We start from the raw sequence: 21,658 nt of genomic DNA, 5'->3' as shown, positions 1-21,658 counted from the left end.
TTAAATTATGGTACTTTGGTATACATTTGTACTGAAAAAAATTTTGTTTCTTGGTCCTAATGTTTTCTCGTTACACACGTGGTTCCATGGTGTAATGGTTAGCACTTTGGACTCTGAATCCAACGATCCGAGTTCGAATCTCGGTGGAACCTTGTTACTCTATGAATTGTGGTACTTTTTTACTGATCAAAATTTTTTTCCTGTCTTGGTCCTAAAGTTTCCAGTTCAACGCGTGGTTCCATGGTCCTTTGTATCCAACGATCAGAATTCAAATCTCGGTGGAGCCTTCTTTCTCCCATAATTCTGATATATTGAACTATATTTTTGTTTCTCTGGTAGTAGTCCTGGACATTTCCTGTTTGGCACGTGGTGCCATGGTTAGGACTGAATCCGACCATTCGAGTTCGAATCTCGGTGGAACATTGTTACTCCATTAATTATGGTACTTTGGTATACATTTGTATACATGAATTTTTTGTTTCTCTGGTCTTGGTCCTAATGTTTTCGGGTTGCAAATGTGGTTCCATGGTGTAATGGTTAGCACTTTGGACTTTGAATCCAACGATCCGAGTTCGAATCTCGGTGGAACCTACTTACTCCCTTAATACGTAGTAATATATAACTTTTTATATTGATGAATTTTTTCTTCTCTCTCTGGTGTTGTTTCTAAAGATTTTTTTTTTGGTACGTGGTTCGATAGTGTAATTTTTAGCACTTTGGATCTCAGTGGAAACTTGTTACTCCATTAAATTATGGTACTTTGGTATACATTTGTATTGTAAATTTTTTTGTTTCTTGGTCCTAATGTTTTCTCGTTGCACATGTGTTTCCATGGTGTAATGGTTAGCACTTTGGACTCTGAATCCAGCGATCCGAGTTCGAATCTCGGTGGAACCTTGTTTCTCTATGAATTGTGGTACTTTTTTACTGATCAAAATTTTTTTCCTGTCTTGGTCCTAAAGTTTCCAGTTCAACGCGTGGTTCCATGGTCCTTTAAATCCAACGATCAGAATTCAAATCTCGGTGGAGCCTTCTTTCTCCCTTAATTCTAATATACTGAACTATATTTTTGTTTCTCTGGTCTTGGTCCTAATGTTTTCGGGTTGCAAGTGTGGTTCCATGGTGCAATGGTTAGCACTTTGGACTTTGAATCCAACGATCCGCGTTCAAATCTCGGTGGAACCTAGTTACTCTATGAATTGTGGTGCATTTTTACAGATCAAAATTTTTTTCCTGTCTTCGTCCTAAAGTTTCCAGTTCAAAGCGCGGTTCCATGTACCTTTGAATCCAACGATCCGAGTTCGAATCTCGGTGGAACCTACTTACTCCGTTAATACGTAGTAATATATAACTTTTTATATTGATGAATTTTTTCTTCTCTCTCTGGTGTTGTTTCTAAAGATTTGTTTTTTTGGTACGGGGTTCGATAGTGTAATTTTTAGCACTTTGGATCTCAGTGGAAACTTGTTACTCCATTAAATTATGGTACTTTGGTATACATTTGTATTGAAAAAATTTTTGTTTCTTGGTCCTAATGTTTTCTCGTTACACATATGGTTCCATGGTGTAATGGTTAGCACTTTGGACTCTGAATCCAACGATCCGAGTTCGAATCTCGGTGGAACCTTGTTTCTCTATGAGTTGTGGTACTTTTTTACTGATCAAAATTTTTTTCCTGTCTTGGTCCTAAAGTTTCCAGTTCAACGTGCGGTTCCATGGTCCTTTGAATCCAACGATCAGAATTCAAATCTCGGTGGAGCCTTCTTTCTCCCTTAATTCTGATATATTGAACTATATTTTTGTTTCTCTGGTAGTAGTCCTGGACATTTCCTGTTTGGCACGTGGTGCCATGGTTAGGACTGAATCCAACCATTCGAGTTCGAATCTCGGTGGAACATTGTTACTCCATTAATTATGGTACTTTGGTATACATTTGTATACATGAATTTTTTGTTTCTCTGGTCTTGGTCCTAATGTTTTCTCGTTACACATGTGGTTCCATGGTGTAATGGTTAGCACTTTGGACTCAGTACCCAACGATCCGAGTTCGAATCTCGGTGGAACCTAGTTACTCTATGAATTGTGGTGCTTTTTTACAGATCAAAATTTTTTTCCTGTCTTCGTCCTAAAGTTTCCAGTTCAAAGCGCGGTTCCATTTACCTTTGAATCCAACGATCCGAGTTCGAATCTCGGTGGAACCTACTTACTCCGTTAATACGTAGTAATATATAACTTTTTACATTGATGAATTTTTTCTTCTCTCTCTGGTGTTGTTTCTAAAGATTTTTTTTTTGGTACGTGGTTCGATAGTGTAATTTTTAGCACTTTGGATCTCAGTGGAAACTTGTTACTCCATTAAATTATAGTACTTTGGTATACATTTGTACTGAAAAAAATTTTGTTTCTTGGTCCTAATGTTTTCTCGTTACACACGTGGTTCCATGGTGTAATGGTTAGCACTTTGGACTCTGAATCCAACGATCCGAGTTCGAATCTCGGTGGAACCTTGTTACTCTATGAATTGTGGTACTTTTTTACTGATCAAAATTTTTTTCCTGTCTTGGTCCTAAAGTTTCCAGTTCAACGCGTGGTTCCATGGTCCTTTGTATCCAACGATCAGAATTCAAATCTCGGTGGAGCCTTCTTTCTCCCATAATTCTGATATATTGAACTATATTTTTGTTTCTCTGGTAGTAGTCCTGGACATTTCCTGTTTGGCACGTGGTGCCATGGTTAGGACTGAATCCGACCATTCGAGTTCGAATCTCGGTGGAACATTGTTACTCCATTAATTATGGTACTTTGGTATACATTTGTATACATGAATTTTTTGTTTCTCTGGTCTTGGTCCTAATGTTTTCGGGTTGCAAATGTGGTTCCATGGTGTAATGGTTAGCACTTTGGACTTTGAATCCAACGATCCGAGTTCGAATCTCGGTGGAACCTACTTACTCCCTTAATACGTAGTAATATATAACTTTTTATATTGATGAATTTTTTCTTCTCTCTCTGGTGTTGTTTCTAAAGATTTTTTTTTTGGTACGTGGTTCGATAGTGTAATTTTTAGCACTTTGGATCTCAGTGGAAACTTGTTACTCCATTAAATTATGGTACTTTGGTATACATTTGTATTGTAAATTTTTTTGTTTCTTGGTCCTAATGTTTTCTCGTTGCACATGTGTTTCCATGGTGTAATGGTTAGCACTTTGGACTCTGAATCCAGCGATCCGAGTTCGAATCTCGGTGGAACCTTGTTTCTCTATGAATTGTGGTACTTTTTTACTGATCAAAATTTTTTTCCTGTCTTGGTCCTAAAGTTTCCAGTTCAACGCGTGGTTCCATGGTCCTTTAAATCCAACGATCAGAATTCAAATCTCGGTGGAGCCTTCTTTCTCCCTTAATTCTAATATACTGAACTATATTTTTGTTTCTCTGGTCTTGGTCCTAATGTTTTCGGGTTGCAAGTGTGGTTCCATGGTGCAATGGTTAGCACTATGGACTTTGAATCCAACGATCCGCGTTCAAATCTCGGTGGAACCTAGTTACTCTATGAATTGTGGTGCATTTTTACAGATCAAAATTTTTTTCCTGTCTTCGTCCTAAAGTTTCCAGTTCAAAGCGCGGTTCCATGTACCTTTGAATCCAACGATCCGAGTTCGAATCTCGGTGGAACCTACTTACTCCGTTAATACGTAGTAATATATAACTTTTTATATTGATGAATTTTTTCTTCTCTCTCTGGTGTTGTTTCTAAAGATTTGTTTTTTGGTACGTGGTTCGATAGTGTAATTTTTAGCACTTTGGATCTCAGTGGAAACTTGTTACTCCATTAAATTATGGTACTTTGGTATACATTTGTATTGAAAAAATTTTTGTTTCTTGGTCCTAATGTTTTCTCGTTACACATATGGTTCCATGGTGTAATGGTTAGCACTTTGGACTCTGAATCCAACGATCCGAGTTCGAATCTCGGTGGAACCTTGTTTCTCTATGAGTTGTGGTACTTTTTTACTGATCAAAATTTTTTTCCTGTCTTGGTCCTAAAGTTTCCAGTTCAACGTGCGGTTCCATGGTCCTTTGAATCCAACGATCAGAATTCAAATCTCGGTGGAGCCTTCTTTCTCCCTTAATTCTGATATATTGAACTATATTTTTGTTTCTCTGGTAGTAGTCCTGGACATTTCCTGTTTGGCACGTGGTGCCATGGTTAGGACTGAATCCAACCATTCGAGTTCGAATCTCGGTGGAACATTGTTACTCCATTAATTATGGTACTTTGGTATACATTTGTATACATGAATTTTTTGTTTCTCTGGTCTTGGTCCTAATGTTTTCTCGTTACACATGTGGTTCCATGGTGTAATGGTTAGCACTTTGGACTCTGAATCCAACGATCCGAGTTCGAATCTCGGTGGAACCTTGTTACTCTATGAATTGTGGTACTTTTTTACTGATCAAAATTTTTTTCCTGTCTTGGTCCTAAAGTTTCCAGTTCAACGCGTGGTTCCATGGTCCTTTGTATCCAACGATCAGAATTCAAATCTCGGTGGAGCCTTCTTTCTCCCATAATTCTGATATATTGAACTATATTTTTGTTTCTCTGGTAGTAGTCCTGGACATTTCCTGTTTGGCACGTGGTGCCATGGTTAGGACTGAATCCGACCATTCGAGTTCGAATCTCGGTGGAACATTGTTACTCCATTAATTATGGTACTTTGGTATACATTTGTATACATGAATTTTTTGTTTCTCTGGTCTTGGTCCTAATGTTTTCGGGTTGCAAATGTGGTTCCATGGTGTAATGGTTAGCACTTTGGACTTTGAATCCAACGATCCGAGTTCGAATCTCGGTGGAACCTACTTACTCCCTTAATACGTAGTAATATATAACTTTTTATATTGATGAATTTTTTCTTCTCTCTCTGGTGTTGTTTCTAAAGATTTTTTTTTTGGTACGTGGTTCGATAGTGTAATTTTTAGCACTTTGGATCTCAGTGGAAACTTGTTACTCCATTAAATTATGGTACTTTGGTATACATTTGTATTGTAAATTTTTTTGTTTCTTGGTCCTAATGTTTTCTCGTTGCACATGTGTTTCCATGGTGTAATGGTTAGCACTTTGGACTCTGAATCCAGCGATCCGAGTTCGAATCTCGGTGGAACCTTGTTTCTCTATGAATTGTGGTACTTTTTTACTGATCAAAATTTTTTTCCTGTCTTGGTCCTAAAGTTTCCAGTTCAACGCGTGGTTCCATGGTCCTTTAAATCCAACGATCAGAATTCAAATCTCGGTGGAGCCTTCTTTCTCCCTTAATTCTAATATACTGAACTATATTTTTGTTTCTCTGGTCTTGGTCCTAATGTTTTCGGGTTGCAAGTGTGGTTCCATGGTGCAATGGTTAGCACTTTGGACTTTGAATCCAACGATCCGCGTTCAAATCTCGGTGGAACCTAGTTACTCTATGAATTGTGGTGCATTTTTACAGATCAAAATTTTTTTCCTGTCTTCGTCCTAAAGTTTCCAGTTCAAAGCGCGGTTCCATGTACCTTTGAATCCAACGATCCGAGTTCGAATCTCGGTGGAACCTACTTACTCCGTTAATACGTAGTAATATATAACTTTTTATATTGATGAATTTTTTCTTCTCTCTCTGGTGTTGTTTCTAAAGATTTGTTTTTTTGGTACGGGGTTCGATAGTGTAATTTTTAGCACTTTGGATCTCAGTGGAAACTTGTTACTCCATTAAATTATGGTACTTTGGTATACATTTGTATTGAAAAAATTTTTGTTTCTTGGTCCTAATGTTTTCTCGTTACACATATGGTTCCATGGTGTAATGGTTAGCACTTTGGACTCTGAATCCAACGATCCGAGTTCGAATCTCGGTGGAACCTTGTTTCTCTATGAGTTGTGGTACTTTTTTACTGATCAAAATTTTTTTCCTGTCTTGGTCCTAAAGTTTCCAGTTCAACGTGCGGTTCCATGGTCCTTTGAATCCAACGATCAGAATTCAAATCTCGGTGGAGCCTTCTTTCTCCCTTAATTCTGATATATTGAACTATATTTTTGTTTCTCTGGTAGTAGTCCTGGACATTTCCTGTTTGGCACGTGGTGCCATGGTTAGGACTGAATCCAACCATTCGAGTTCGAATCTCGGTGGAACATTGTTACTCCATTAATTATGGTACTTTGGTATACATTTGTATACATGAATTTTTTGTTTCTCTGGTCTTGGTCCTAATGTTTTCTCGTTACACATGTGGTTCCATGGTGTAATGGTTAGCACTTTGGACTCAGTACCCAACGATCCGAGTTCGAATCTCGGTGGAACCTAGTTACTCTATGAATTGTGGTGCTTTTTTACAGATCAAAATTTTTTTCCTGTCTTCGTCCTAAAGTTTCCAGTTCAAAGCGCGGTTCCATTTACCTTTGAATCCAACGATCCGAGTTCGAATCTCGGTGGAACCTACTTACTCCGTTAATACGTAGTAATATATAACTTTTTACATTGATGAATTTTTTCTTCTCTCTCTGGTGTTGTTTCTAAAGATTTTTTTTTTGGTACGTGGTTCGATAGTGTAATTTTTAGCACTTTGGATCTCAGTGGAAACTTGTTACTCCATTAAATTATAGTACTTTGGTATACATTTGTACTGAAAAAATTTTTGTTTCTTGGTCCTAATGTTTTCTGGTCACAAACGTGGTTCCACGGTGTAATGGTTAGCACTTTGGACTCTGAATCCAACGATCCGAGTTCGAATCTCGGTGGAACCTTGTTACTCTATGAATTGTGGTGAATTTTTACTGATCAAAATTTTTTTCCTGTCTTGGTCCTAAAGTTTCCAGTTCAACGTGCGGTTCCATGGTCCTTTGAATCCAACGATCAGAATTCAAATCTCGGTGGAGCCTTCTTTCTCCCTTAATTCTGATATATTGAACAATATTTTTGTTTCTCTGGTAGTAGTCCTGGACATTTCCTGTTTGGCACGTGGTGTCATGGTTAGGACTGAATCCAACCATTCGAGTTCGAATCTCGGGGGAACATTGTTACTCCATTAATTATGGTACTTTGGTATACATTTGTATACATGAATTTTTTGTTTCTCTGGTCTTGGTCCTATGTTTTCGGGTTGCAAATGTGGTTCCATGGTGTAATGGTTAGCACTTTGGACTTTGAATCCAACGATCCGAGTTCGAATCTCGGTGGAACCTACTTACTCCGTTAATACGTAGTAATATATAACTTTTTATATTGATGAATTTTTTCTTCTCTCTCTGGTGTTGTTTCTAAAGATTTGTTTTTTGGTACGTGGTTCGATAGTGTAATTTTTAGCACTTTGGATCTCAGTGGAAACTTGTTACTCCATTAAATTATGGAACTTTGGTATATATTTGTATTGTAAATTTTTTTGTTTCTTGGTCCTAATGTTTTCTCGTTGCACAGGTGTTTCCATGGTGTAATGGTTAGCACTTTGGACTCTAAATCCAACGACCCGAGTTCGAATCTCGGTGGAACCTTGTCACTCTATGAATTGTGGTGCTTTTTTACTGATCAAAATTTTTTTCCTGTCTTCGTCCTAAAGTTTCCAGTTCAACGTGCGGTTCCATGTACCTTTGAATCCAACGATCCGAGTTCGAATCTCGGTGGAACCTACTTACTCCGTTAATACGTAGTAATATATAACTTTTTATATTGATAAATTTTTTCTTCTCTCTCTGGTGTTGTTTCTAAAGATTTGTTTTTTGGTACCTGGTTCGATAGTGTAATTTTTAGCACTTTGGATCTCAGTGGAAACTTGTTACTCCATTAAATTATGGTACTTTGGTATACATTTGTACTGAAAAAAATTTTGTTTCTTGGTCCTAATGTTTTCTCGTTACACACGTGGTTCCATGGTGTAATGGTTAGCACTTTGGACTCTGAATCCAACGATCCGAGTTCGAATCTCGGTGGAACCTTGTTACTCTATGAATTGTGGTACTTTTTTACTGATCAAAATTTTTTTCCTGTCTTGGTCCTAAAGTTTCCAGTTCAACGTGCGGTTCCATGGTCCTTTGAATCCAACGATCAGAATTCAAATCTCGGTGGAGCCTTCTTTCTCCCTTAATTCTGATATATTGAACTATATTTTTGTTTCTCTGGTAGTAGTCCTGGACATTTCCTGTTTGGCACGTGGTGCCATGGTTAGGACTGAATCCAACCATTCGAGTTCGAATCTCGGTGGAACATTGTTACTCCATTAATTATGGTACTTTGGTATACATTTGTATACATGAATTTTTTGTTTCTCTGGTCTTGGTCCTAATGTTTTCTCGTTACACATGTGGTTCCATGGTGTAATGGTTAGCACTTTGGACTCAGTACCCAACGATCCGAGTTCGAATCTCGGTGGAACCTAGTTACTCTATGAATTGTGGTGCTTTTTTACAGATCAAAATTTTTTTCCTGTCTTCGTCCTAAAGTTTCCAGTTCAAAGCGCGGTTCCATTTACCTTTGAATCCAACGATCCGAGTTCGAATCTCGGTGGAACCTACTTACTCCGTTAATACGTAGTAATATATAACTTTTTACATTGATGAATTTTTTCTTCTCTCTCTGGTGTTGTTTCTAAAGATTTTTTTTTTGGTACGTGGTTCGATAGTGTAATTTTTAGCACTTTGGATCTCAGTGGAAACTTGTTACTCCATTAAATTATAGTACTTTGGTATACATTTGTACTGAAAAAATTTTTGTTTCTTGGTCCTAATGTTTTCTGGTCACAAACGTGGTTCCACGGTGTAATGGTTAGCACTTTGGACTCTGAATCCAACGATCCGAGTTCGAATCTCGGTGGAACCTTGTTACTCTATGAATTGTGGTGAATTTTTACTGATCAAAATTTTTTTCCTGTCTTGGTCCTAAAGTTTCCAGTTCAACGTGCGGTTCCATGGTCCTTTGAATCCAACGATCAGAATTCAAATCTCGGTGGAGCCTTCTTTCTCCCTTAATTCTGATATATTGAACAATATTTTTGTTTCTCTGGTAGTAGTCCTGGACATTTCCTGTTTGGCACGTGGTGTCATGGTTAGGACTGAATCCAACCATTCGAGTTCGAATCTCGGGGGAACATTGTTACTCCATTAATTATGGTACTTTGGTATACATTTGTATACATGAATTTTTTGTTTCTCTGGTCTTGGTCCTATGTTTTCGGGTTGCAAATGTGGTTCCATGGTGTAATGGTTAGCACTTTGGACTTTGAATCCAACGATCCGAGTTCGAATCTCGGTGGAACCTACTTACTCCGTTAATACGTAGTAATATATAACTTTTTATATTGATGAATTTTTTCTTCTCTCTCTGGTGTTGTTTCTAAAGATTTGTTTTTTGGTACGTGGTTCGATAGTGTAATTTTTAGCACTTTGGATCTCAGTGGAAACTTGTTACTCCATTAAATTATGGAACTTTGGTATATATTTGTATTGTAAATTTTTTTGTTTCTTGGTCCTAATGTTTTCTCGTTGCACAGGTGTTTCCATGGTGTAATGGTTAGCACTTTGGACTCTAAATCCAACGACCCGAGTTCGAATCTCGGTGGAACCTTGTCACTCTATGAATTGTGGTGCTTTTTTACTGATCAAAATTTTTTTCCTGTCTTCGTCCTAAAGTTTCCAGTTCAACGTGCGGTTCCATGTACCTTTGAATCCAACGATCCGAGTTCGAATCTCGGTGGAACCTACTTACTCCGTTAATACGTAGTAATATATAACTTTTTATATTGATAAATTTTTTCTTCTCTCTCTGGTGTTGTTTCTAAAGATTTGTTTTTTGGTACCTGGTTCGATAGTGTAATTTTTAGCACTTTGGATCTCAGTGGAAACTTGTTACTCCATTAAATTATGGTACTTTGGTATACATTTGTACTGAAAAAAATTTTGTTTCTTGGTCCTAATGTTTTCTCGTTACACACGTGGTTCCATGGTGTAATGGTTAGCACTTTGGACTCTGAATCCAACGATCCGAGTTCGAATCTCGGTGGAACCTTGTTACTCTATGAATTGTGGTACTTTTTTACTGATCAAAATTTTTTTCCTGTCTTGGTCCTAAAGTTTCCAGTTCAACGTGCGGTTCCATGGTCCTTTGAATCCAACGATCAGAATTCAAATCTCGGTGGAGCCTTCTTTCTCCCTTAATTCTGATATATTGAACTATATTTTTGTTTCTCTGGTAGTAGTCCTGGACATTTCCTGTTTGGCACGTGGTGCCATGGTTAGGACTGAATCCAACCATTCGAGTTCGAATCTCGGTGGAACATTGTTACTCCATTAATTATGGTACTTTGGTATACATTTGTATACATGAATTTTTTGTTTCTCTGGTCTTGGTCCTAATGTTTTCTCGTTACACATGTGGTTCCATGGTGTAATGGTTAGCACTTTGGACTCAGTACCCAACCATCCGAGTTCGAATCTCGGTGGAACCTAGTTACTCTATGAATTGTGGTGCTTTTTTACAGATCAAAATTTTTTTCCTGTCTTCGTCCTAAAGTTTCCAGTTCAAAGCGCGGTTCCATTTACCCTTGAATCCAACGATCCGAGTTCGAATCTCGGTGGAACCTACTTACTCCGTTAATACGTAGTAATATATAACTTTTTACATTGATGAATTTTTTCTTCTCTCTCTGGTGTTGTTTCTAAAGATTTTTTTTTTGGTACGTGGTTCGATAGTGTAATTTTTAGGACTTTGGATCTCAGTGGAAACTTGTTACTCCATTAAATTATAGTACTTTGGTATACATTTGTACTGAAAAAATTTTTGTTTCTTGGTCCTAATGTTTTCTGGTCACAAACGTGGTTCCACGGTGTAATGGTTAGCACTTTGGACTCTGAATCCAACGATCCGAGTTCGAATCTCGGTGGAACCTTGTTACTCTATGAATTGTGGTGCCTTTTTACTGATCAAAATTTTTTTCCTGTCTTGGTCCTTAAGTTTCCAGTTCAACGTGCGGTTCCATGGTCCTTTGAATCCAACGATCAGAATTCAAATCTCGGTGGAGCCTTCTTTCTCCCTTAATTCTGATATATTGAACAATATTTTTGTTTCTCTGGTAGTAGTCCTGGACATTTCCTGTTTGGCACGTGGTGTCATGGTTAGGACTGAATCCAACCATTCGAGTTCGAATCTCGGGGGAACATTGTTACTCCATTAATTATGGTACTTTGGTATACATTTGTATACATGAATTTTTTGTTTCTCTGGTCTTGGTCCTATGTTTTCGGGTTGCAAATGTGGTTCCATGGTGTAATGGTTAGCACTTTGGACTTTGAATCCAACGATCCGAGTACGAATCTCGGTGGAACCTACTTACTCCCTTAATACGTAGTAATATATAACTTTTTATATTGATGAATTTTTTCTTCTCTCTCTGGTGTTGTTTCTAAAGATTTTTTTTTTGGTACGTGGTTCGATAGTGTAATTTTTAGCACTTTGGATCTCAGTGGAAACTTGTTACTCCATTAAATTATGGTACTTTGGTATACATTTGTATTGTAAATTTTTTTGTTTCTTGGTCCTAATGTTTTCTCGTTGCACATGTGTTTCCATGGTGTAATGGTTAGCACTTTGGACTCTGAATCCAGCGATTCGAGTTCGAATCTCGGTGGAACCTTGTTTCTCTATGAATTGTGGTACTTTTTTACTGATCAAAATTTTTTTCCTGTCTTGGTCCTAAAGTTTCCAGTTCAACGCGTGGTTCCATGGTCCTTTAAATCCAACGATCAGAATTCAAATCTCGGTGGAGCCTTCTTTCTCCCTTAATTCTAATATACTGAACTATATTTTTGTTTCTCTGGTCTTGGTCCTAATGTTTTCGGGTTGCAAGTGTGGTTCCATGGTGCGATGGTTAGCACTTTGGACTTTGAATCCAACGAACCGCGTTCAAATCTCGGTGGAACCTAGTTACTCTATGAATTGTGGTGCATTTTTACAGATCAAAATTTTTTTCCTGTCTTCGTCCTAAAGTTTCCAGTTCAAAGCGCGGTTCCATGTACCTTTGAATCCAACGATCCGAGTTCGAATCTCGGTGGAACCTACTTACTCCGTTAATACGTAGTAATATATAACTTTTTATATTGATGAATTTTTTCTTCTCTCTCTGGTGTTGTTTCTAAAGATTTGTTTTTTTGGTACGTGGTTCGATAGTGTAATTTTTAGCACTTTGGATCTCAGTGGAAACTTGTTACTCCATTAAATTATGGTACTTTGGTATACATTTGTACTGAAAAATTTTTTGTTTCTTGGTCCTAATGTTTTCTCGTTACACATATGGTTCCATGGTGTAATGGTTAGCACTTTGGACTCTGAATCCAACGATCCGAGTTCGAATCTCGGTGGAACCTTGTTTCTCTATGAGTTGTGGTACTTTTTTACTGATCAAAATTTTTTTCCTGTCTTGGTCCTAAAGTTTCCAGTTCAACGTGCGGTTCCATGGTCCTTTGAATCCAACGATCAGAATTCAAATCTCGGTGGAGCCTTCTTTCTCCCTTAATTCTGATATATTGAACTATATTTTTGTTTCTCTGGTAGTAGTCCTGGACATTTCCTGTTTGGCACGTGGTGCCATGGTTAGGACTGAATCCAACCATTCGAGTTCGAATCTCGGTGGAACATTGTTACTCCATTAATTATGGTACTTTGGTATACATTTGTATACATGAATTTTTTGTTTCTCTGGTCTTGGTCCTAATGTTTTCTCGTTACACATGTGGTTCCATGGTGTAATGGTTAGCACTTTGGACTCAGTACCCAACGATCCGAGTTCGAATATCGGTGGAACCTAGTTACTCTATGAATTGTGGTGCTTTTTTACAGATCAAAATTTTTTTCCTGTCTTCGTCCTAAAGTTTCCAGTTCAAAGCGCGGTTCCATTTACCTTTGAATCCAACGATCCGAGTTCGAATCTCGGTGGAACCTACTTACTCCGTTAATACGTAGTAATATATAACTTTTTACATTGATGAATTTTTTCTTCTCTCTCTGGTGTTGTTTCTAAAGATTTTTTTTTTGGTACGTGGTTCGATAGTGTAATTTTTAGCACTTTGGATCTCAGTGGAAACTTGTTACTCCATTAAATTATAGTACTTTGGTATACATTTGTACTGAAAAAATTTTTGTTTCTTGGTCCTAATGTTTTCTGGTCACAAACGTGGTTCCACGGTGTAATGGTTAGCACTTTGGACTCTGAATCCAACGATCCGAGTTCGAATCTCGGTGGAACCTTGTTACTCTATGAATTGTGGTGCCTTTTTACTGATCAAAATTTTTTTCCTGTCTTGGTCCTAAAGTTTCCAGTTCAACGTGCGGTTCCATGGTCCTTTGAATCCAACGATCAGAATTCAAATCTCGGTGGAGCCTTCTTTCTCCCTTAATTCTGATATATTGAACAATATTTTTGTTTCTCTGGTAGTAGTCCTGGACATTTCCTGTTTGGCACGTGGTGTCATGGTTAGGACTGAATCCAACCATTCGAGTTCGAATCTCGGGGGAACATTGTTACTCCATTAATTATGGTACTTTGGTATACATTTGTATACATGAATTTTTTGTTTCTCTGGTCTTGGTCCTATGTTTTCGGGTTGCAAATGTGGTTCCATGGTGTAATGGTTAGCACTTTGGACTTTGAATCCAACGATCCGAGTTCGAATCTCGGTGGAACCTACTTACTCCGTTAATACGTAGTAATATATAACTTTTTATATTGATGAATTTTTTCTTCTCTCTCTGGTGTTGTTTCTAAAGATTTGTTTTTTGGTACGTGGTTCGATAGTGTAATTTTTAGCACTTTGGATCTCAGTGGAAACTTGTTACTCCATTAAATTATGGAACTTTGGTATATATTTGTATTGTAAATTTTTTTGTTTCTTGGTCCTAATGTTTTCTCGTTGCACAGGTGTTTCCATGGTGTAATGGTTAGCACTTTGGACTCTGAATCCAACGACCCGAGTTCGAATCTCGGTGGAACCTTGTCACTCTATGAATTGTGGTGCTTTTTTACTGATCAAAATTTTTTTCCTGTCTTCGTCCTAAAGTTTCCAGTTCAACGTGCGGTTCCATGTACCTTTGAATCCAACGATCCGAGTTCGAATCTCGGTGGAACCTACTTACTCCGTTAATACGTAGTAATATATAACTTTTTATATTGATAAATTTTTTCTTCTCTCTCTGGTGTTGTTTCTAAAGATTTGTTTTTTGGTACCTGGTTCGATAGTGTAATTTTTAGCACTTTGGATCTCAGTGGAAACTTGTTACTCCATTAAATTATGGTACTTTGGTATACATTTGTACTGAAAAAAATTTTGTTTCTTGGTCCTAATGTTTTCTCGTTACACACGTGGTTCCATGGTGTAATGGTTAGCACTTTGGACTCTGAATCCAACGATCCGAGTTCGAATCTCGGTGGAACCTTGTTACTCTATGAATTGTGGTGCCTTTTTACTGATCAAAATTTTTTTCCTGTCTTGGTCCTTAAGTTTCCAGTTCAACGTGCGGTTCCATGGTCCTTTGAATCCAACGATCAGAATTCAAATCTCGGTGGAGCCTTCTTTCTCCCTTAATTCTGATATATTGAACAATATTTTTGTTTCTCTGGTAGTAGTCCTGGACATTTCCTGTTTGGCACGTGGTGTCATGGTTAGGACTGAATCCAACCATTCGAGTTCGAATCTCGGGGGAACATTGTTACTCCATTAATTATGGTACTTTGGTATACATTTGTATACATGAATTTTTTGTTTCTCTGGTCTTGGTCCTATGTTTTCGGGTTGCAAATGTGGTTCCATGGTGTAATGGTTAGCACTTTGGACTTTGAATCCAACGATCCGAGTTCGAATCTCGGTGGAACCTACTTACTCCGTTAATACGTAGTAATATATAACTTTTTATATTGATGAATTTTTTCTTCTCTCTCTGGTGTTGTTTCTAAAGATTTGTTTTTTGGTACGTGGTTCGATAGTGTAATTTTTTGCACTTTGGATCTCAGTGGAAACTTGTTACTCCATTAAATTATGGTACTTTGGTATACATTTGTATTGAAAATTTTTTTGTTTCTTGGTCCTAATGTTTTCCGGTCACACACGTGGTTCCATGGTGTAATGGTTAGCACTTTGGACTCTGAATCCAACGATCCGAGTTCGAATCTCGGTGGAACCTTGTTACTCTATGAATTGTGGTGCTTTTTTACTGATCAAAATTTTTTTCCTGTCTTCGTCCTAAAGTTTCCAGTTCAACGTGCGGTTCCGTGTACCTTTGAATCCAACGATCCGAGTTCGAATCTCGGTGGAACCTACTTACTCCGTTAATACGTAGTAATATATAACTTTTTATATTGATAAAATTTTTCTTCTCTCTCTGGTGTTGTTTCTAAAGATTTGTTTTTTGGTACCTGGTTCGATAGTGTAATTTTTAGCACTTTGGATCTCAGTGGAAACTTGTTGCTCCATTAAATTATGGTACTTTGGTATACATTTGTACTGAAAAAATTTTTGTTTCTTGTTCCTAATGTTTTCTCGTTACACACGTGGTTCCATGGTGTAATGGTTAGCACTTTGGACTCTGAATCCAACGATCCGAGTTCGAATCTCGGTGGAACCTTGTTACTCTATGAATTGTGGTACTTTTTTACTGATCAAAATTTTTTTCCTGTCTTGGTCCTAAAGTTTCCAGTTCAACGCGTGGTTCCATGGTCCTTTGAATCCAACGATCAGAATTCAAATCTCGGTGGAGCCTTCTTTCTCCCATAATTCTGATATATTGAACTATATTTTTGTTTCTCTGGTAGTAGTCCTGGACATTTCCTGTTTGGCACGTGGTGCCATGGTTAGGACTGAATCCGACCATTCGAGTTCGAATCTCGGTGGAACATTGTTACTCCATTAATTATGGTACTTTGGTATACATTTGTATACATGAATTTTTTGTTTCTCTGGTCTTGGTCCTAATGTTTTCGGGTTGCAAATGTGGTTCCATGGTGTAATGGTTAGCACTTTGGACTTTGAATCCAACGATCCGAGTTCGAATCTCGGTGGAGCCTTCTTTCTCCCTTAATTCTGATATATTGAACTATATTTTTGTTTCTCTGGTAGTAGTCCTGGACATTTCCTGTTTGGCACGTGGTGCCATGGTTAGGACTGAATCCAACCATTCGAGTTCGAATCTCGGTGGAACATTGTTACTCCATTAATTATGGTACTTTGGTATACATTTGTATACATGAATTTTTTGTTTCTCTGGTCTTGGTCCTAATGTTTTCTCATTACACATGTGGTTCCATGGTGTAATGGTTAGCACTTTGGACTCAGTACCCAACGATCCGAGTTCGAATCTCGGTGGAACCTAGTTACTCTATGAATTGTGGTGCTTTTTTACAGATCAAAATTTTTTTCCTGTCTTCGTCCTAAAGTTTCCAGTTCAAAGCGCGGTTCCATTTACCTTTGAATCCAACGATCCGAGTTCGAATCTCGGTGGAACCTACTTACTCCGTTAATACGTAGTAATATATAACTTTTTACATTGATGAATTTTTTCTTCTCTCTCTGGTGTTGTTTCTAAAGATTTTTTTTTTGGTACGTGGTTCGATAGTGTAATTTTTAGCACTTTGGATCTCAGTGGAAACTTGTTACTCCATTAAATTATGGTACTTTGGTATACATTTGTATTGAAAATTTTTTTTGTTTCTTGGTCCTAATGTTTGCTCGTCATACATGTGTTTCCATGGTGTAATGGTTAGCACTTTGGACTCAGGACCCAACGGTCCGAGTTCGAATCTCGGTGGAACCTAGTTACTCTATGAATTGTGGTGCTTTTTTACAGATCAAAATTTTTTTCCTGTCTTCGTCCTAAAGTTTCCAGTTCAAAGCGCGGTTCCATGTACCTTTGAATCCAACGATCCGAGTTCGAATCTCGGTGGAACCTACTTACTCCGTTAATACGTAGTAATATATAACTTTTTATATTGATAAATTTTTTCTTCTCTCTATGGTGTTGTTTCTAAAGATTTGTTTTTTGGTACCTGGTTCGATAGTGTAATTTTTAGCACTTTGGATCTCAGTGGAAACTTGTTACTCCATTAAATTATGGTACTTTGGTATACATTTGTATTGAAAAAATTTTTGTTTCTTGGTCCTAATGTTTTCTCGTTACACATGTGGTTTCATGGTGTAATGGTTAGCACTTTGGACTCTGAATCCAACGATTCGAATCTCGGTGGAACCTTGTTTCTCTATGAATTGTGGTACTTTTTTACTGATCAAAAGTTTTTCCTGTCTTGGTCCTAAAGTATCCAGTTCAATGCGTGGTTCCATGATCATTTGAATCCACCGATCAGAATTCAAATCTCGGTGGAGCCTTCTTTCTCCCATAATTCTGATATATTGAACGGATTGTTTTTGTTTCTCTGGTAGTAGTCCTGGACATTTCCTGTTTGGCACGTGGTGCCATGGTTAGGACTGAATCCAACCATTCGAGTTCGAATCTCGGTGGAACATTGTTACTCCATTAATTATGGTACTTTGGTATACATTTGTATACATGAATTTTTTGTTTCTCTGGTCTTGGTCCTAATGTTTTCGGGTTGCAAATGTGGTTCCATGGTGTAATGGTTAGCACTTTGGACTTTGAATCCAACGATCCGAGTTCGAATCTCGGTGGAACCTACTTACTCCGTTAATACGTAGTAATATATAACTTTTTATATTGATGAATTTTTTCTTCTCTCTCTGGTGTTGTTTCTAAAGATTTGTTTTTTGGTACGTGGTTCGATAGTGTAATTTTTAGCACTTTGGATCTCAGTGGAAACTTGTTACTCCATTAAATTATGGTACTTTGGTATACATTTGTATTGAAAATTTTTTTTGTTTCTTGGTCCTAATGTTTTGTCGTTATACATGTGTTTCCATGGTGTAATGGTTAGCACTTTGGACTCTGAATCCAACGATCCGAGTTCGAATCTCGGTGGAACCTAGTTACTCTATGAATTGTGGTGCTTTTTAACAGATCAAAATTTTTTTCCGGTCTTCGTCCTAAAGTTTCCAGTTCAAAGCGCGGTTCCATGTACCTTTGAATCCAACGATCCGAGTTCGAATCTCGGTGGAACCTACTTACTCCGTTAATACGTAGTAATATATAACTTTTTATATTGATGAATTTTTCCTTCTCTCTCTGGTGTTGTTACTAAAGATTTGTTTTTTGGTACGTGGTTCGATAGTGTAATTTTTAGCACTTTGGATCTCAGTGGAAACTTGTTACTCCATTAAATTATGGTACTTTGGTATACATCTGTATTGAAAAAATTTTTGTTTCTTGGTCCTAAAGTTTTCTCATTACACATGTGGTTTCATGGTGTAATGGTTAGCACTTTGGACTCTGAATCCAACGATTCGAATCTCGGGGTAACCTTGTTTCTCTATTAATTGTGGTACTTTTTTACTGATCAAAATTTTTTTCCTGTCTTGGTCCTAAAGTTTCCAGTTCAACGCGTGGTTCCATGGTCCTTTGAATCCAACGATCAGAATTCAAATCTCGGTGGAGCCTTCTTTCTCCCATAATTTTGATATATTGAACGGATTGTTTTTGTTTCTCTGGTAGTAGTCCTGGACATTTCCTGTTTGGCACGTGGTGCCATGGTTAGGACTGAATCCAACCATTCGAGTTCGAATCTCGGTGGAACATTGTTACTCCATTAATTATGGTACTTTGGTATACATTTGTATACATGAATTTTTTGTTTCTCTGGTCTTGGTCCTAATGTTTTCGGGTTGCAAATGTGGTTCCATGGTGTAATGGTTAGCACTTTGGACTTTGAATCCAACGATCCGAGTTCGAATCTCGGTGGAACCTACTTACTCCGTTAATACGTAGTAATATATAACTTTTTATATTGATGAATTTTTTCTTCTCTCTCTGGTGTTGTTTCTAAAGATTTTTTTTTTGGTACGTGGTTCGATAGTGTAATTTTTAGCACTTTGGATCTCAGTGGAAACTTGTTACTCCATTAAATTATGGTACTTTGGTATACATTTGTACTGAAAAATTTTTTGTTTCTTGGTCCTAATGTTTTCTCGTTACACATGTGGTTCCATGGTGTAATGGTCAGCACTTTGGACTCAGAACCCAACGATCCGAGTTCGAATCTCGGTGGAACCTAGTTACTCTATGAATTGTGGTGCTTTTTTACAGATCAAAATTTTTTTCCTGTCTTCGTCCTAAAGTTTCCAGTTCAAAGCGCGGTTCCATGTACCTTTGAATCCAACGATCAGAATTCAAATCTCGGTGGAGCCTTCTTTCTCCCTTAATTCTAATATACTGAACTATATTTTTGTTTCTCTGGTCTTGGTCCTAATGTTTTCGGGTTGCAAGTGTGGTTCCATGGTGTAATGGTTATCACATTGGACTTTGAATTCAACGATTCGAATTTCGGTGGAACCTGCTTACTCCGTTAATACGTAGTAACATATAACTTTTTATATTGATGAATTTTTTCTTCTCCCTCTGGTGTTGTTTCTAAAGATTTCTTTTTTGGTACGTGGTTCGATAGTGTAATTTTTAGCACTTTGGATCTCAGTGGAAACTTGTTACTCCATTAAATTATGGTACTTTGGTATACATTTGTACTCAAAAAATTTTTGTTTCTTGGTTCTAATGTTTTCCGGTCACACACGTGGTTCCATGGTGTAATGGTTAGCACTTTGGACTCCTGAATCCAACGATCCGAGTTCGAATCTCGGTGGAACCTTGTTACTCTATGAATTGTGGTACCTTTTTACTGATCAAAAGTTTTTTCCTGTCTTGGTCCTAAAGTTTCCAGTTCAACGCGCGGTTCCATGTACCTTTGAATCCAACGATCCGAGTTCGAATCTCGGTGGAACCTGCTTACTCCGTTAATACGTAGTAACATATAACTTTTTATATTGATGAATTTTTTCTTCTCCCTCTGGTGTTGTTTCTAAAGATTTCTTTTTTGGTACGTGGTTCGATAGTGTAATTTTTAGCACTTGGGATCTCAGTGGAAACTTGTTACTCCATTAAATTATGGTACTTTGGTATACATTTGTACTGAAAATTTTTTTGTTTCTTGGTCCTAATGTTTTCCGGTCGCACACGTGGTTCCATGGTGTAATGGTTAGCACTTTGGACTCTGAATCCAACGATCCGAGTTCGAATCTCGGTGGAACCTTGTTACTCTATGAATTGTGGTACCTTTTTACTGATCAAAAGTTTTTTCCTGTCTTGGTCCTAAAGTTTCCAGTTCAACGCGTGGTTCCACGGTCCTTTGTATCCAACGATCAGAATTTAAATCTCGGTGGTGCCTTCTTTCTCCCTTAATTCTAATATACTGAACTATATTTTTGTTTCTCTGGTCTTGGTCCTAATGTTTTCGGGTTGCAATTGTGGTTCCGTGGTGTAATGGTTAGCACTTTGGACTTTGAATCCAACGATCCGAGTTCGAATCTCGGTGGAACCTACTTACACCGTTAATACGTAGTAATATATAACTTTTTATATTGATGAATTTTTTCTTCTCTCTCTGGTGTTGTTTCTAAAGATTTGTTTTTTGGTACGTGGTTCGATAGTGTAATTTTTAGCACTTTGGATCTCAGTGGTAACTTGTTACTCCATTAAATTATGGTACTTTGGTATACATTTGTATTGAAAATTTTTTTGTTTCTTGGTCCTAATGTTTTCCCGTCACACACGTGGTTCCATGGTGTAATGGTTATCACTTTGGACTCTGAATCCAACGATCCGAGTTCGAATCTCGGTGGAACCTTGTTACTCTATGAGTTGTGGTACATTTTTACTGATCAAAATTTTTTTCCTGTCTTGGTCCTAAAGTTTCCAGTTCAACGTGCTGTTCCATGGTCCTTTGAATCCAACGATCAGAATTCAAATCTCGGTGGAGCCTTCTTTCTCCCTTAATTCTGATATATTGAACTATATTTTTGTTTCTCTGGTAGTAGTCCTGGACATTTCCTGTTTGGCACGTGGTGCCATCGTTAGGACTGAATCCAACCATTCGAGTTCGAATCTCGGTGGAACATTGTTACTCCATTAATTATGGTACTTTGATATACATTTCTATACATGAATTTTTTGTTTCTTTGGTCTTGGTTCTATTGTTTTCGATTTGCAAAAGTGGTTCCATGGTGTAATGGTTAGCAATTTGGACTTTGAATCCAACGATTCGAATTTCGGTGGAACCTGCTTACTCCGTTAATACGTAGTAACATATAACTTTTTATATTGATGAATTCTTTCTTCTCTCTCTGGTGTTGTTTCTAAAGATTTCTTTTTTGGTACGTGGTTCGATAGTGTAATTTTTAGCACTTTGGATCTCAGTGGAAACTTGTTACTCCATTAAATTATGGTACTTTGGTATACATTTGTACTGAAAAAATTTTTGTTTCTTGGTCCTAATGTTTTCTCGTTACGCATGTGGTTCCATGGTGTAATGGTTAGCACTTTGGACTCTGAATCCAACGATCCGAGTTCGAATCTCGGTGGAACCTTATTACTCTATGAGTTGTGGTACATTTTTACTGATCAAAATTTTTTTCCTGTCTTGGTCCTAAAGTTTCCAGTTCAACGTGCGGTTCCATGGTCCTTTGAATCCAACGATCCGAGTT

At 37.6% G+C, this 21,658-nt stretch overlaps 47 non-coding genes across 47 annotated transcripts; all 47 read left to right on the top strand.

Moving 5' to 3' along the window:
• The first annotated feature begins 80 nt into the window (after positions 1–80).
• Positions 81–152, top strand: TRNAQ-CUG (transfer RNA glutamine (anticodon CUG)). Its single transcript has one exon. It is a non-coding gene; the product is annotated as a tRNA-Gln (tRNA).
• A 367-nt stretch (positions 153–519) lies between these two features.
• Positions 520–591, top strand: TRNAQ-UUG (transfer RNA glutamine (anticodon UUG)). Its single transcript has one exon. It is a non-coding gene; the product is annotated as a tRNA-Gln (tRNA).
• A 234-nt stretch (positions 592–825) lies between these two features.
• Positions 826–897, top strand: TRNAQ-CUG (transfer RNA glutamine (anticodon CUG)). The gene has a single exon. It is a non-coding gene; the product is annotated as a tRNA-Gln (tRNA).
• A 216-nt stretch (positions 898–1,113) lies between these two features.
• Positions 1,114–1,185, top strand: TRNAQ-UUG (transfer RNA glutamine (anticodon UUG)). The gene has a single exon. It is a non-coding gene; the product is annotated as a tRNA-Gln (tRNA).
• A 370-nt stretch (positions 1,186–1,555) lies between these two features.
• On the top strand, positions 1,556–1,627 carry TRNAQ-CUG (transfer RNA glutamine (anticodon CUG)). The gene has a single exon. It is a non-coding gene; the product is annotated as a tRNA-Gln (tRNA).
• A 367-nt stretch (positions 1,628–1,994) lies between these two features.
• Positions 1,995–2,066, top strand: TRNAL-CAG (transfer RNA leucine (anticodon CAG)). The gene has a single exon. It is a non-coding gene; the product is annotated as a tRNA-Leu (tRNA).
• Positions 2,067–2,435: 369 nt separating this feature from the next.
• TRNAQ-CUG (transfer RNA glutamine (anticodon CUG)) lies at positions 2,436–2,507 on the top strand. Its single transcript has one exon. It is a non-coding gene; the product is annotated as a tRNA-Gln (tRNA).
• Positions 2,508–2,874: 367 nt separating this feature from the next.
• On the top strand, positions 2,875–2,946 carry TRNAQ-UUG (transfer RNA glutamine (anticodon UUG)). Its single transcript has one exon. It is a non-coding gene; the product is annotated as a tRNA-Gln (tRNA).
• Positions 2,947–3,180: 234 nt separating this feature from the next.
• On the top strand, positions 3,181–3,252 carry TRNAQ-CUG (transfer RNA glutamine (anticodon CUG)). Its single transcript has one exon. It is a non-coding gene; the product is annotated as a tRNA-Gln (tRNA).
• A 216-nt stretch (positions 3,253–3,468) lies between these two features.
• Positions 3,469–3,540, top strand: TRNAQ-UUG (transfer RNA glutamine (anticodon UUG)). The gene has a single exon. It is a non-coding gene; the product is annotated as a tRNA-Gln (tRNA).
• A 369-nt stretch (positions 3,541–3,909) lies between these two features.
• On the top strand, positions 3,910–3,981 carry TRNAQ-CUG (transfer RNA glutamine (anticodon CUG)). The gene has a single exon. It is a non-coding gene; the product is annotated as a tRNA-Gln (tRNA).
• Positions 3,982–4,348: 367 nt separating this feature from the next.
• On the top strand, positions 4,349–4,420 carry TRNAQ-CUG (transfer RNA glutamine (anticodon CUG)). Its single transcript has one exon. It is a non-coding gene; the product is annotated as a tRNA-Gln (tRNA).
• Positions 4,421–4,787: 367 nt separating this feature from the next.
• On the top strand, positions 4,788–4,859 carry TRNAQ-UUG (transfer RNA glutamine (anticodon UUG)). Its single transcript has one exon. It is a non-coding gene; the product is annotated as a tRNA-Gln (tRNA).
• A 234-nt stretch (positions 4,860–5,093) lies between these two features.
• TRNAQ-CUG (transfer RNA glutamine (anticodon CUG)) lies at positions 5,094–5,165 on the top strand. The gene has a single exon. It is a non-coding gene; the product is annotated as a tRNA-Gln (tRNA).
• Positions 5,166–5,381: 216 nt separating this feature from the next.
• On the top strand, positions 5,382–5,453 carry TRNAQ-UUG (transfer RNA glutamine (anticodon UUG)). The gene has a single exon. It is a non-coding gene; the product is annotated as a tRNA-Gln (tRNA).
• Positions 5,454–5,823: 370 nt separating this feature from the next.
• On the top strand, positions 5,824–5,895 carry TRNAQ-CUG (transfer RNA glutamine (anticodon CUG)). The gene has a single exon. It is a non-coding gene; the product is annotated as a tRNA-Gln (tRNA).
• Positions 5,896–6,262: 367 nt separating this feature from the next.
• Positions 6,263–6,334, top strand: TRNAL-CAG (transfer RNA leucine (anticodon CAG)). Its single transcript has one exon. It is a non-coding gene; the product is annotated as a tRNA-Leu (tRNA).
• Positions 6,335–6,703: 369 nt separating this feature from the next.
• TRNAQ-CUG (transfer RNA glutamine (anticodon CUG)) lies at positions 6,704–6,775 on the top strand. The gene has a single exon. It is a non-coding gene; the product is annotated as a tRNA-Gln (tRNA).
• A 366-nt stretch (positions 6,776–7,141) lies between these two features.
• On the top strand, positions 7,142–7,213 carry TRNAQ-UUG (transfer RNA glutamine (anticodon UUG)). Its single transcript has one exon. It is a non-coding gene; the product is annotated as a tRNA-Gln (tRNA).
• A 675-nt stretch (positions 7,214–7,888) lies between these two features.
• On the top strand, positions 7,889–7,960 carry TRNAQ-CUG (transfer RNA glutamine (anticodon CUG)). Its single transcript has one exon. It is a non-coding gene; the product is annotated as a tRNA-Gln (tRNA).
• Positions 7,961–8,327: 367 nt separating this feature from the next.
• On the top strand, positions 8,328–8,399 carry TRNAL-CAG (transfer RNA leucine (anticodon CAG)). Its single transcript has one exon. It is a non-coding gene; the product is annotated as a tRNA-Leu (tRNA).
• A 369-nt stretch (positions 8,400–8,768) lies between these two features.
• On the top strand, positions 8,769–8,840 carry TRNAQ-CUG (transfer RNA glutamine (anticodon CUG)). The gene has a single exon. It is a non-coding gene; the product is annotated as a tRNA-Gln (tRNA).
• Positions 8,841–9,206: 366 nt separating this feature from the next.
• TRNAQ-UUG (transfer RNA glutamine (anticodon UUG)) lies at positions 9,207–9,278 on the top strand. Its single transcript has one exon. It is a non-coding gene; the product is annotated as a tRNA-Gln (tRNA).
• Positions 9,279–9,953: 675 nt separating this feature from the next.
• Positions 9,954–10,025, top strand: TRNAQ-CUG (transfer RNA glutamine (anticodon CUG)). The gene has a single exon. It is a non-coding gene; the product is annotated as a tRNA-Gln (tRNA).
• An 808-nt stretch (positions 10,026–10,833) lies between these two features.
• TRNAQ-CUG (transfer RNA glutamine (anticodon CUG)) lies at positions 10,834–10,905 on the top strand. The gene has a single exon. It is a non-coding gene; the product is annotated as a tRNA-Gln (tRNA).
• A 366-nt stretch (positions 10,906–11,271) lies between these two features.
• Positions 11,272–11,343, top strand: TRNAQ-UUG (transfer RNA glutamine (anticodon UUG)). Its single transcript has one exon. It is a non-coding gene; the product is annotated as a tRNA-Gln (tRNA).
• A 234-nt stretch (positions 11,344–11,577) lies between these two features.
• TRNAQ-CUG (transfer RNA glutamine (anticodon CUG)) lies at positions 11,578–11,649 on the top strand. The gene has a single exon. It is a non-coding gene; the product is annotated as a tRNA-Gln (tRNA).
• A 658-nt stretch (positions 11,650–12,307) lies between these two features.
• On the top strand, positions 12,308–12,379 carry TRNAQ-CUG (transfer RNA glutamine (anticodon CUG)). The gene has a single exon. It is a non-coding gene; the product is annotated as a tRNA-Gln (tRNA).
• Positions 12,380–13,187: 808 nt separating this feature from the next.
• Positions 13,188–13,259, top strand: TRNAQ-CUG (transfer RNA glutamine (anticodon CUG)). The gene has a single exon. It is a non-coding gene; the product is annotated as a tRNA-Gln (tRNA).
• Positions 13,260–13,625: 366 nt separating this feature from the next.
• On the top strand, positions 13,626–13,697 carry TRNAQ-UUG (transfer RNA glutamine (anticodon UUG)). The gene has a single exon. It is a non-coding gene; the product is annotated as a tRNA-Gln (tRNA).
• Positions 13,698–13,931: 234 nt separating this feature from the next.
• On the top strand, positions 13,932–14,003 carry TRNAQ-CUG (transfer RNA glutamine (anticodon CUG)). Its single transcript has one exon. It is a non-coding gene; the product is annotated as a tRNA-Gln (tRNA).
• Positions 14,004–14,372: 369 nt separating this feature from the next.
• On the top strand, positions 14,373–14,444 carry TRNAQ-CUG (transfer RNA glutamine (anticodon CUG)). Its single transcript has one exon. It is a non-coding gene; the product is annotated as a tRNA-Gln (tRNA).
• Positions 14,445–14,810: 366 nt separating this feature from the next.
• TRNAQ-UUG (transfer RNA glutamine (anticodon UUG)) lies at positions 14,811–14,882 on the top strand. The gene has a single exon. It is a non-coding gene; the product is annotated as a tRNA-Gln (tRNA).
• Positions 14,883–15,116: 234 nt separating this feature from the next.
• On the top strand, positions 15,117–15,188 carry TRNAQ-CUG (transfer RNA glutamine (anticodon CUG)). The gene has a single exon. It is a non-coding gene; the product is annotated as a tRNA-Gln (tRNA).
• Positions 15,189–15,557: 369 nt separating this feature from the next.
• On the top strand, positions 15,558–15,629 carry TRNAQ-CUG (transfer RNA glutamine (anticodon CUG)). Its single transcript has one exon. It is a non-coding gene; the product is annotated as a tRNA-Gln (tRNA).
• A 367-nt stretch (positions 15,630–15,996) lies between these two features.
• Positions 15,997–16,068, top strand: TRNAQ-UUG (transfer RNA glutamine (anticodon UUG)). The gene has a single exon. It is a non-coding gene; the product is annotated as a tRNA-Gln (tRNA).
• Positions 16,069–16,300: 232 nt separating this feature from the next.
• On the top strand, positions 16,301–16,372 carry TRNAL-CAG (transfer RNA leucine (anticodon CAG)). Its single transcript has one exon. It is a non-coding gene; the product is annotated as a tRNA-Leu (tRNA).
• A 370-nt stretch (positions 16,373–16,742) lies between these two features.
• Positions 16,743–16,814, top strand: TRNAL-CAG (transfer RNA leucine (anticodon CAG)). Its single transcript has one exon. It is a non-coding gene; the product is annotated as a tRNA-Leu (tRNA).
• An 803-nt stretch (positions 16,815–17,617) lies between these two features.
• TRNAQ-UUG (transfer RNA glutamine (anticodon UUG)) lies at positions 17,618–17,689 on the top strand. The gene has a single exon. It is a non-coding gene; the product is annotated as a tRNA-Gln (tRNA).
• A 235-nt stretch (positions 17,690–17,924) lies between these two features.
• TRNAQ-CUG (transfer RNA glutamine (anticodon CUG)) lies at positions 17,925–17,996 on the top strand. The gene has a single exon. It is a non-coding gene; the product is annotated as a tRNA-Gln (tRNA).
• An 804-nt stretch (positions 17,997–18,800) lies between these two features.
• Positions 18,801–18,872, top strand: TRNAQ-UUG (transfer RNA glutamine (anticodon UUG)). The gene has a single exon. It is a non-coding gene; the product is annotated as a tRNA-Gln (tRNA).
• A 234-nt stretch (positions 18,873–19,106) lies between these two features.
• Positions 19,107–19,178, top strand: TRNAL-CAG (transfer RNA leucine (anticodon CAG)). Its single transcript has one exon. It is a non-coding gene; the product is annotated as a tRNA-Leu (tRNA).
• Positions 19,179–19,694: 516 nt separating this feature from the next.
• Positions 19,695–19,767, top strand: TRNAR-CCU (transfer RNA arginine (anticodon CCU)). The gene has a single exon. It is a non-coding gene; the product is annotated as a tRNA-Arg (tRNA).
• Positions 19,768–20,136: 369 nt separating this feature from the next.
• On the top strand, positions 20,137–20,208 carry TRNAQ-CUG (transfer RNA glutamine (anticodon CUG)). The gene has a single exon. It is a non-coding gene; the product is annotated as a tRNA-Gln (tRNA).
• A 216-nt stretch (positions 20,209–20,424) lies between these two features.
• TRNAQ-UUG (transfer RNA glutamine (anticodon UUG)) lies at positions 20,425–20,496 on the top strand. The gene has a single exon. It is a non-coding gene; the product is annotated as a tRNA-Gln (tRNA).
• A 234-nt stretch (positions 20,497–20,730) lies between these two features.
• TRNAQ-CUG (transfer RNA glutamine (anticodon CUG)) lies at positions 20,731–20,802 on the top strand. The gene has a single exon. It is a non-coding gene; the product is annotated as a tRNA-Gln (tRNA).
• Positions 20,803–21,469: 667 nt separating this feature from the next.
• On the top strand, positions 21,470–21,541 carry TRNAQ-CUG (transfer RNA glutamine (anticodon CUG)). Its single transcript has one exon. It is a non-coding gene; the product is annotated as a tRNA-Gln (tRNA).
• Positions 21,542–21,658: the final 117 nt, after the last annotated feature.

This window comes from Pholcus phalangioides, unplaced genomic scaffold (genome assembly GCF_987345545.1).
Source record: "Pholcus phalangioides strain wild (caught in Gottingen) unplaced genomic scaffold, Ppha-v1.0 ptg000042l_1, whole genome shotgun sequence".
NCBI classification, from domain to species: domain Eukaryota; kingdom Metazoa; phylum Arthropoda; class Arachnida; order Araneae; family Pholcidae; genus Pholcus; species Pholcus phalangioides.
The sequence above is the reverse complement of the archived record's forward strand: the minus strand, read 5'-3'. Positions and strand labels throughout refer to the sequence as shown.